This window comes from Rattus norvegicus, chromosome 2 (genome assembly GCF_036323735.1).
Source record: "Rattus norvegicus strain BN/NHsdMcwi chromosome 2, GRCr8, whole genome shotgun sequence".
NCBI lineage: Eukaryota > Metazoa > Chordata > Mammalia > Rodentia > Muridae > Rattus > Rattus norvegicus.
This window is the reverse complement of record NC_086020.1, coordinates 163274998-163287525: the sequence shown is the minus strand read 5'-3', so window position 1 is coordinate 163287525 and position 12528 is coordinate 163274998. Positions and strand designations below refer to the sequence as shown.

General features: G+C 39.0%; 1 protein-coding gene across 7 annotated transcripts in view; it reads right to left on the bottom strand.

Annotated features, from left to right (window-relative positions):
* Positions 1-12528, bottom strand: part of Fstl5 (follistatin-like 5) — a 668565-nt gene that overhangs the window by 537615 nt on the left and 118422 nt on the right. The window lies entirely within an intron of this gene.

Below are 12528 nucleotides of genomic sequence, written 5' to 3'. Positions count from 1 at the left end.
CCCAAATTTCTTCTCTTCACTCCTGCTATCCCTATTTGTTTCTCTGGTACAGTCTTGCTTCTAGGTTTATTTTGCACACCAAAATGAATTCTTGTATATATAAAATATTGAAACCAAAACTGAAAGAAAACTAGTAGCATTTATCTTCCTGTATCTGCTTCATTAGACTCAGTATTACACTATCCAATGGCATCCATGGTCTTACAAACAACATAATTGCATTTCTCCTTATGGCTCTAGAAAACTCTGTTGGAAATATACACTGCACCATTTTTATGAATACACCTTTACCCATAATACATTTAGGCAACTTTTATATAATTGTTATTTAAAAGATGTTTTAATAAACATGATGTACAAGTGTGTCAGTGATGTAATGAATTAAATTTCTTTGTGCACATCTGACTGTTTGGTAGTTATATTTTTCAATTTTGTACTATCTTTATACACATTTCTGTTGTATCTAAACTAATTTTCATTCCCACTGTCACCATACAGTTCCTATTTTCCCAACAATAGGACCTAATTTTTTTCTTAATGGACAGCCATTCTGACTAGGGTAAGTTGAAATTTGATTGTAATTTTAATTTTAATTCCTCTGATAATGGAGGACATTACATATTTTTCATGTTTATGGGTTATTGGTATTTCATCTTTTTACAGTTGAATGTTCACTTCACTAACTCATTTACTGACTGAAAGATCTGAAAAGTTTAATGATATTTAATTTACATATATTCTTATATTATAGATAATAACATAATCTGCTGTATAGCAGGCAAAGATTTTTTTCTCATTCCCCGCTCTGTTTCTTTACTCTGGATAATTCCTTTGACTGAGCAAATGCTTTGAATTTCAGGTGATTCCCTTAGTACATTTGGGAGGTTATGTGCTGTGGTATTAAAACACATGCTTATGTCTACATCCATAAATGTTCAATATTTTTCTCTATATTTTTGAAATTTTCAGTTCATTCAAAATGTTACTTGATTTATTAGCATTTTTTATATTTGGAAGGAATCTGATTTTGTTTTATTCTTTTACAGTTTCCCAGCAACATTTGTTAGATAGATACTTTTACTTCTTTTTTTATTATTGGATATGTTTTAACTTACATTTCAAATGTTATTCCCTTTCCCAGTTTCCCATCCATAAGCACTCTATCCCATTCCCTCTCCCCTTCTATAATGGTGTTCCCCCTCCCCTTCTATAATGGTGTTCCCCCTCCCCTTCTATAATGGTGTTCCCCCTCCCCAATCACTACCCCTTCCCACCTCCCCACCCTGACATTCCCCTACACTGAGGAGGGCATCCAGACTTGGCAGGACCAAGGGCTTCTCCTCCCTTTGGTGCCCCACAAGGCCATCCTTTGCTACATATGCAGCTAGAGACATGGGTCTGTCCACGTGTAGTCTTTGAGTAATGGTTTAGTCTCTGGGAGCTCTGGTTGGTTGGTATTGCTGTTATTATGGGATTGCAAGTCCTTCAATATTTTCTCTAATTCCTCCAACAGGGACCACCTACTCAGTTCAATGATTTGCTGCTAACATTCACCTCTGTATTTTTTATGCTCTGGCAGAGCCTCTCAGGAGACACCTATGTCAGGCTCCTGTCAGCATGCACTTCTTGGCTCTATCAATATTGTCTAGTTTTGGTGACTGCATATGTATGGGCTGTATACCAAGGTGGACCAGGCTCTGAATGGCCATTTCTTCAGTCTCTACTCCAACTTGGTCTCCATATCCCCTCCTATGAACAGTAGATAGAACTGGAAACAATCTAGATGTCTATCAACTGGAGAATAGAACCAGAAAATGTGGTTAATTTATTCAATGGAATACTACTCAGCCACTACAAACTTTTCTCAGGCAAATGGATGAAACTAGAAAACAATACCCTGAGTGAGGTAGCCCAGACCCGAAAGGACAGATATCATGAGTGGATATTAGCCATAAAGTGCAGGATAAACACGCTGTAATCAACAAATTTAAAGAAGCCAAATAATGAGGGGTGAACAAGGGAAGATGTATGAATCTTTCTCAGAACAAGAATAATAAATAAATATCTGAGTTCGATGGAAGGAGAAAACTAAGTAGAACTGGAATGGAGAGGGTGGGGTGGAAAAATTATGAGTAGGAAGAGGAGGGAAGAGAGAAGGGGAATCAGACCAGGGATGGGGCAATCTTTAAGATGTGTCAGAGTCCTAGAATTAGGAGAGGCCCCAGAAGGTCAAAGGGGACACTGTAGCTGAGATTCCTAGCGGTTTACAATAAGGATCATGAAGTGGCCACTTCCTGAAGCCAGGCAGTACTCCAAATAGAAGGCTAGGGACAGTCACCTACCTACAAAGCCTACAACCCAAAATATGTCCTGCTTTCAAGAAGTGCAAGGGCAAAGATAAAGCACAGACTGAATGGCCAACCAATGACTGCCCCAAACTGAGACCCATCTCATAGGCAAGAGCCAATCTCTGACACTACCAATTATACTTTGCTATGCTTGCAGACAGGAACCTAGCATAGCTGCCTTCTGAGAGGCTCCAACTAGCAGTCAAAGGAAAGGGATGAGACCCGCCCCAAACATTAGATGGAGCTCAGGAAGTCTTACTAGAGAATTGGAAGAAAGACTGAGGGACCCAAAGAGGATGGTCTCCACAGGAAAATCAACAGAGTCAACTAACATAGAACCTTGGGGCTCCCAGAGTCTGAATCACTGTCCAAAATGCTAGCCTAGGCTGAACCTAGACCCCCTGCATATATGCAGCAGATGAGCAGTTTGTTTGTCATGAGGGTCCCCCAAATTGGAACAGGGCTTATCCCTGAGCCTGTTTGCATGCCTGCTCACCTGTCTGTCTGCATGTGAATCCTTCACCCTTAAATGGAAAGCCTTATGGCCTGGATGGGAGAGGATGTGCCTAGTCCCAACTTGATGTTGGTTGAAGAGAGGGCAGGGGTTGACAAATGGGGGGAGGGCTCCCTTTCTGGAAACAGAAGTGAGAGGGAATTGGGGGAAGACTTGTGTTGCAGGCACTAGGATGAGAAGAAAGTCTGATATTGGCTTGTAAAGAGATTGAATAAATTTAATTAAAACCATTCTACCTACAATTTTGACATCTGTGTCTAGATGTCTAATAATGTGGCTGATAAATCACATCTAAGTGTTTATTGTCCCTACTTTGGTCATCATAAAATAAGTAGAAGTTACAACTCCAACATTCTACATACTCAGACAGTGAGATTCACCTTTATCACCCTTTCTTTTGAAACATAATAGACCGCAATATATTTTGGATTATATTTTAATGGGTAAATGTAATTGTGATCCAATACAAAATCTGGACGAAATGAGAGACATTGTTATGCAATCTGCTTAGACATCAGACTCCAGAAACAATGGAATACAGAGAATGTACAGATCCTTAGAAATACATGATGGAAGAAAGACCTAATGCCAACCAGAGAAATAAGTGTCCTCATAGGAAGAAATAACAACTTATCTCTTACATGTATTAGGCAATGAGATTATACACATACACATACACACACACACATGGATATATATATATATATATATATATATATATATATATATATATATATATACACATACATACATACACATATACATACATACATACACGCATATACATATATACAATACATACATATACACATACTCAATTTATACAAGTGTATATATATATATGTATACTTATAATTTTGTGCTATATAATCTTGGATTTTTTTCATCTTTTCTGTAAAATGGTAACATTACTGTAGACATAGTGGAAAGTAACAGTCTTTCTCTGACAGTCAATTTGCAACTAAATCAATTTTCTATCTAATTTCTGCCTAATACTTTAAAAACACAGTGAAACAAGGTAGATACAATGAAACACTGGTTCCAGGAAAAAAGGATTCTAAAAGTCCAGAATTCCTGAGGGACTATTTCAAGAAAATACACACTTTTTGAAACCTTCAGCTTCTATATAAATCACCACAGTCTTTATTTGGAAAAGAAAGATAAATCAAATGTTCTACAATTAAGTATTCACAATTGGAACAAATATAAAGTTTAATTATCCACTGAAAGAGAATGGAAAGATAGGAAACTTTAGGATGAAAACCCATGAGAAAAAGGAATCATAGGCTCCCAGCTCATGCATTATTTATGAAGTAAGTTTTCAATTATATAGATTCTTCTCAGAGGTCAAGTACAATTATCTCTTAAAAATACCCATTAGAGTTATTGAGCTAGGTGGAATCATTGCCTTCGGATAAAATACTATTTTGTTTCTCTTGTGGGTTTCGATGTAATATTGGAATTGTTCAAATAAGAAGAAAGATACTGTAAAATGTACATGCTGATAAAAATTTCATCAAAAACCAACTAGTAAAGAATGACTTGAGTTGTGTGGTTTTTGTTCACAAGACTTGTTTCATTTTATCTAGCTGTCCATTTAGCTTTATGTTGTTACTATTTTTTACTTATTACAGTAGAATTTGGAAATATCTAAATAATGGAAGGAAAGTAAGGTAAAGAAAATAGCAATGTCACTGATTTTATATTATTATTGATACAGAGCATGTGTAGAAAAAATGTGATAGAATGAAGGTCAGTTCTGTAACACAATATGTAGGAAAAGAAAATCTGAGGTATGCAGGGCTTATCAATTGATTGACTTAGTTCAGCATAATAATTGCTTTCTATAACGAGATAAGTGGTTAGCTCAATATTGAAGGTTAGGTGGTTTGCCATATTTCAAAAGCCTCACCGTGATTTAAATATTCTATTTCATGAGAAGCAGAGGAATCACACACCTCATGGTTTGGCCTTCTTGAGCCAATCCTAACTGGTTTCATCCAGCTGATTTTAGGAGCATAATTATTGCTTATGTTATATGAGGTCAAATAGGATAAACAGACACTGACACTGTATTTTGCTGGACTGTAATATATTAATATATGTTTATGTAAATAAGTTATAATTAATATTGCTTCAAAATATTTTCTGATATGGCACTCAATTTTTTAAAATATGTATATTTCAAAATTTTTAAATGCAATTAAGAGGAACACAACTCATTTTTCTTTTGTCTTACAACATTTCTTAGAAAAAATTTAAAGCACTGTAATTGTATAATGTAGTCACCATAAAAATATAAACCAGAGGTTAAAGTAGAAAACAATCCTTGTGTCATAAATTGATTAATAATTATTTAATGATTCAACTTTCCTGGGAATTTAGTTATCATCTATTCTATCCCAAGCCTTGGTAATGTTACCTTCTATTTTTGAGAACATTCTTGTGACATGAAAACATTCAAAATAAATTAGATGGAAGGATAAATTCAGAAGAATCACTTGGATATAAATAAAAATCTCTTAAAAATTTTAAAGCAATTAAGTAAACATAAAATAGCTAATATAAAATGGTTGTAGGTTGGTTCTAATACTTTGATTCAATCAGAAATCTACATGTCCAAATGCTAAAGGTCTTTGTCCCTAATGGTTTTTGATCAATCAATAAAGATGTCAAATCCCAATGTCTGGGCATGGGGCAGGCCACATAGAGTTGTCTCACATAGAGGACTCTGAGAAGAACTATTGAGACTCTCCATGAGTCAGGGTAGAAGAATGGGGCACAGGAACAGCAAGAGATAAGTCAACCAGCCATGTGAGATTTCACGTAAGTGGCCACTGGCCACTTCCCAGATGGGTCTGGAATAGCTCAGAAAGGTTTTGGAGTACCTAGCCTTTGAGGTTGCAAAAGCATTAAACGTTAATGTCTGTGTCTTTCACTCAAGGACCCCAAGATAACTCCTGGGCAGGTGCTTACATACTATCTGCTAAGAGTCAAAGTGGTGTATCCAAAACTCACCACTACATAAAATTAAGTTATACAGTTGTTTTATATGTATTGAACTCCTAAAAGATCTATGAAAACTGTTGTATAACCACATATACCAAGCTACACTGGTGACTTTTTTACTTAGCTTACTGTTTTCAAAATAAAAAATATAATTAAGACTAATAATTATCAACATTTTAATTTATAGCATAAGAATTATTATCCTAGTAGGCTAATTAGTTTAAATTTCTTCTTAAAACTTTGATGTCCCAGGAGCGGCAGGACCCCTGCCACAGACACCGCCGGACCCTGAAGGAAACAGACCGGATAAACAGTTCTCTGCACCCAAATCCCGTGGGAGGGAGAGCTAAACCTTCAGAGAGGCAGAGAGGCCTGGGAAACCAGAAGAGACTGCTCCCTGCACACACATCTCGGACGCCAGAGGAAAAAGCCAAAGACCATCTGGAACCCTGGTGCACTGAAGCTCCCGGAAGGGGCGGCACAGGTCTTCCTGGTTGCTGCCACTGCAGAGAGCCCGTGGGCAGCACCCCACGAGCGAACTTGAGCCTCGGGACCACAGGTAAGACCAAATTTTCTGCTGCAAGAAAGCTGCCTGGTGAGCTTGGGACACACGGAAGCAGAAATTCTCTAGAACCGGGCACGTTCTGTGTTTACCGGAAGTCCCACACCCGCGGATCCCGGCCCGCAGCAGCTCTCTGCTCCCAGACCCGGTGAGAGAGAGACCCAACCGCCTGGTCAGGTGGGCACTCCTGAGGCTGCAGAGCGGAACAGACCACCAACACTGCTCACCCCTGCCCACATCCCTGGCCCAAGAGGAAACTGTATAAGGCCTCTGGGCTCCCGTGGGGGAGGGCCCAGGAGCGGCAGGACCCCTGCCGGAGACACCGCCGGACCCTGAAGGAAACAGACCGGATAAACAGTTCTCTGCACCCAAATCCCGTGGGAGGGAGAGCTAAACCTTCAGAGAGGCAGACAGGCCTGGGAAACCAGAAGAGACTGCTCCCTGCACACACATCTCGGACACCAGAGGAAAAAGCCAAAGACCATCTGGAACCCTGGTGCACTGAAGCTCCCGGAAGGGGCGGCACAGGTCTTCCTGGTTGCTGCCGCTGCAGAGAGCCCCTGGACAGCACCCCACGAGCAAACCTGAGCCTCGGGATCACAGGTAAGACCAAATTTTCTGCTGCAAGAAAGCTGCCTGGTGAACTCAAGACACAGGCCCACAGGAACAGCTGAAGACCTGTAGAGAGGAAAAACTACACGCCCGAAAGCAGAACACTCTGTCCCCATAACTGACTGAAAGAGAGGAAAACAGGTCTACAGCACTCCTGACACACAGGCTTATAGGACAGTCTAGCCACTGTCAGAAATAGCAGAACAAAGTAACACTAGAGATAACCTGATGGCGAGAGGCAAGCGCAGGAACCCAAGCAACAGAAACCAAGACTACATGCCATCATCGGAGCCCAATTCTCCCACCAAAACAAACATGGAATATCCAAACACACCAGAAAAGCAAGATCTAGTTTCAAAATCATATTTGATCATGATGCTGGAGGACTTCAGGAAAGACCTGAACACACTTAGGGAAGCACAGGAAAACATTAATAAACAAGTAAAAGCCTACAGAGAGGAATCGCAAAAATCCCTGAAAGAATTCCAGGAAAACACAATCAAACAGTTGAAGGAATTAAAAATGGAAATAGAAGCAATCAAGAAAGAACACATGGAAACAACCCTGGATATAGAAAACCAAAAGAAGAGACAAGGAGCTGTAGATACAAGCTTCACCAACAGAATACAAGAGATGGAAGAGAGAATCTCAGGAGCAGAAGATTCCATAGAAATCATTGACTCAACTGTCAAAGATAATGTAAAGCGGAAAAAGCTACTGGTCCAAAACATACAGGAAATCCAGGACTCAATGAGAAGATCAAACCTAAGGATAATAGGTATAGAAGAGAGTGAAGACTCCCAGCTCAAAGGACCAGTAAATATCTTCAACAAAATCATAGAAGAAAACTTCCCTAACCTAAAAAAAGAGATACCCATAGACATACAGGAAGCCTACAGAACTCCAAATAGATTGGACCAGAAAAGAAACACCTCCCGTCACATAATAGTCAAAACACCAAACGCACAAAATAAAGAAAGAATATTAAAAGCAGTAAGGGAAAAAGGTCAAGTAACATATAAAGGGAGACCTATCAGAATCACACCAGACTTCTCGCCAGAAACTATGAAGGCCAGAAGATCCTGGACTGATGTTATACAGACCCTAAGAGAACACAAATGCCAGCCCAGATTACTGTATCCAGCAAAACTCTCAATTAACATTGATGGAGAAACCAAGATATTCCATGACAAAACCAAATTTACACAATATCTTTCTACAAATCCAGCACTACAAAGGATAATAAATGGTAAAGCCCAACATAAAGAGGCAAACTATACCCTAGAAGAAGCAAGAAACTAATCGTCTTGGCAACAAAACAAAGAGAATGAAAGCACACAAACATAACCTCACATCAAATATGAATATAACGGGAAGCAATAATCACTATTCCTTAATATCTCTCAATATCAATGGCCTCAACTCCCCAATAAAGAGACATAGATTAACAAACTGGATACGCAACGAGGACCCTGCATTCTGCTGCCTACAGGAAACACACCTCAGAGACAAAGAAAGACACTACCTCAGAGTGAAAGGCTGGAAAACAACTTTCCAAGCAAATGGTCAGAAGAAGCAAGCTGGAGTAGCCATTCTAATATCAAATAAAATCAATTTCCAACTAAAAGTCATCAAAAAAGATAAGGAAGGACACTTCATATTCATCAAAGGAAAAATCCACCAAGAGGAACTCTCAATCCTAAATATCTATGCCCCAAATACAAGGGCACCTACATATGTAAAAGAAACCTTACTAAAGCTCAAAACACACATTGCACCTCACACAATAATAGTGGGAGATTTCAACACCCCACTCTCATCAATGGACAGATCATGGAAACAGAAATTAAACAGTGATGTAGACAGACTAAGAGAAGTCATGAGCCAAATGGACTTAACGGATATTTATAGAACATTCTATCCTAAAGCAAAAGGATATACCTTCTTCTCAGCTCCTCATGGTACTTTCTCCAAAATTGACCATATAATTGGTCAAAAAACGGGCCTCAACAGGTACAGAAAGATAGAAATAATCCCATGCGTGCTATCGGACCACCACGGCCTAAAACTGGTCTTCAATAACAATAAGGGAAGAATGCCCACATATACGTGGAAATTGAACAATGCTCTACTCAATGATAACCTGGTCAAGGAAGAAATAAAGAAAAATTAAAAACTTTTTAGAATTTAATGAAAATGAAGATACAACATACTCAAACTTATGGGACACAATGAAAGCTGTGCTAAGAGGAAAACTCATAGCGCTGAGTGCCTGCAGAAAGAAACAGGAAAGAGCATATGTCAGCAGCTTGACAGCACACCTAAAAGCTCTAGAACAAAAAGAAGCAAATACACCCAGGAGGAGTAGAAGGCAGGAAATAATCAAACTCAGAGCTGAAATCAACCAAGTAGAAACAAAAAGGACCATAGAAAGAATCAACAGAACCAAAAGTTGGTTCTTTGAGAAAATCAACAAGATAGATAAACCCTTAGCCAGACTAACGAGAGGACACAGAGAGTGTGTCCAAATTAACAAAATCAGAAATGAAAAGGGAGACATAACTACAGATTCGGAGGAAATTCAAAAAATCATCAGATCTTACTATAAAAACCTATATTCAACAAAATTTGAAAATCTTCAGGAAATGGACAATTTCCTAGACAGATACCAGGTATCGAAGTTAAATCAGGAACAGATAAACCAGTTAAACAACCCCATAACTCCTAAGGAAATAGAAGCAGTCATTAAAGGTCTCCCAACCAAAAAGAGCCCAGGTCCAGACGGGTTTAGTGCAGAATTCTATCAAACCTTCATAGAAGACCTCATACCAATATTATCCAAACTATTCCACAAAATTGAAACAGATGGAGCACTACCGAATTCCTTCTATGAAGCCACAATTACTCTTATACCTAAACCACAGAAAGACACAACAAAGAAAGAGAACTTCAGACCAATTTCCCTTATGAATATCGACGCAAAAATACTCAATAAAATTCTGGCAAACCGAATTCAAGAGCACATCAAAACAATCATCCACCATGATCAAGTAGGCTTCATCCCAGGCATGCAGGGATGGTTTAATATACGGAAAACCATCAACGTGATCCATTATATAAACAAACTGAAAGAACAGAACCACATGATCATTTCATTAGATGCTGAGAAAGCATTTGACAAAATTCAACACCCCTTCATGATAAAAGTCCTGGAAAGAATAGGAATTCAAGGCCCATACCTAAACATAGTAAAAGCCATATACAGCAAACCAGTTGCTAACATTAAACTAAATGGAGAGAAACTTGAAGCAATCCCACTAAAATCAGGGACTAGACAAGGCTGCCCACTCTCTCCCTACTTATTCAATATAGTTCTTGAAGTTCTAGCCAGAGCAATCAGACAACAAAAGGAGATCAAAGGGATACAGATCGGAAAAGAAGAGGTCAAAATATCACTATTTGCAGATGACATGATAGTATATTTAAGTGATCCCAAAAGTTCCACCAGAGAACTACTAAAGCTGATAAACAACTTCAGCAAAGTGGCTGGGTATAAAATTAACTCAAATAAATCAGTTGCCTTCCTCTATACAAAAGAGAAACAAGCCGAGAAAGAAATTAGGGAAACGACACCCTTCATAATAGACCCAAATAATATAAAGTACCTCGGTGTGACTTTAACCAAGCAAGTAAAAGATCTGTACAATAAGAACTTCAAGACACTGAGGAAAGAAATTGAAGAAGACCTCAGAAGATGGAAAGATCTCCCATGCTCATGGATTGGCAGGATTAATATGGTAAAAATGGCCATTTTACCAAAAGCAATCTACAGATTCAATGCAATCCCCATCAAAATACCAATCCAATTCTTCAAAGAGTTAGACAGAACAATTTGCAAATTCATCTGGAATAACAAAAAACCCAGGATAGCTAAAGCTATCCTCAACAATAAAAGGACTTCAGGGGGAATCACTATCCCTGAACTCAAGCAGTATTACAGAGCAATAGTGATAAAAACTGCATGGTATTGGTACAGAGACAAACAGATAGACCAATGGAATAGAATTGAAGACCCAGAAATGAACCCACACACCTATGGTCACTTGATTTTTGACAAAGGAGCCAAAACCATCCAATGGAAAAAAGATAGCATTTTCAGCAAATGGTGCTGGTTCAACTGGAGAGCAACATGTAGAAGAATGCAGATCGATCCATGCTTATCACCCTGTACAAAGCTTAAGTCCAAGTGGATCAAGGACCTCCACATCAAACCAGACACACTCAAACTAATAGAAGAAAAACTAGGGAAGCATCTGGAACACATGGGCACTGGAAAAAATTTCCTGAACAAAACACCAATGGCTTATGCTCTAAGATCAAGAATCGACAAATGGGATCTCATAAAACTGCAAAGCTTCTGTAAGGCAAAGGACACTGTGGTTAGGACAAAACGGCAACCAACAGATTGGGAAAAGATCTTTACCAATCCTACAACAGATAGAGGCCTTATTTCCAAAATATACAAAGAACTCAAGAAGTTAGACCGCAGGGAAACAAATGACCCTATTAAAAAATGGGGTTCAGAGCTAAACAAAGAATTCACAGCTGAGGAATGCCGAATGGCTGAGAAACACCTAAAGAAATGTTCAACATCTTTAGTCATAAGGGAAATGCAAATCAAAACAACCCTGAGATTTCACCTCACACCAGTGCGATTGGCTAAGATCAAAAACTCAGGTGACAGCAGATGCTGGCGAGGATGTGGAGAAAGAGGAACACTCCTCCATTGTTGGTGGGATTGCAGACTGGTAAAACCATTCTGGAAATCAGTCTGGAGGTTCCTCAGAAAATTGGACATTGAACTGCCTGATGATCCAGCTATACCTCTCTTGGGCATATACCCAAAAGATGCCTCAACATATAAAAGAGACACGTGCTACACTATGTTCATCGCAGCCTTATTTATAATAGCCAGAAGCTGGAAAGAACCCAGATGCCCTTCAACAGAGGAATGGATACAGAAAATGTGGTACATCTACACAATGGAATATTACTCAGCTATCAAAAACAATGAGTTTATGAAATTCGTAGGCAAATGGTTGGAACTGGAAAATATCATCCTGAGTGAGCTAACCCAATCACAGAAAGACATACATGGTATGCACTCATTGATAAGTGGATATTAGCCCAAATGCTTGAATTACCCTAGATCCCTAGAACAAACGAAACTCAAGACGGATGATCAAAATGTGAATGCTTCACTCCTTCTTTAAATGAGGAAAAAGAATACCCTTGGCAGGGAAGGGAGAGGCAAAGATTAAAACAGAGACTGAAGGAACACCCATTCAGAGCCTGCCCCACATGTGGCCCATACATATACAGCCACCCAATTAGACAAGATGGATGAAGCAAAGAAGTGCAGACCGACAGGAGCCGGATGTAGATCGCTCCTGAGAGACACAGCCAGAATACAGCAAATATAG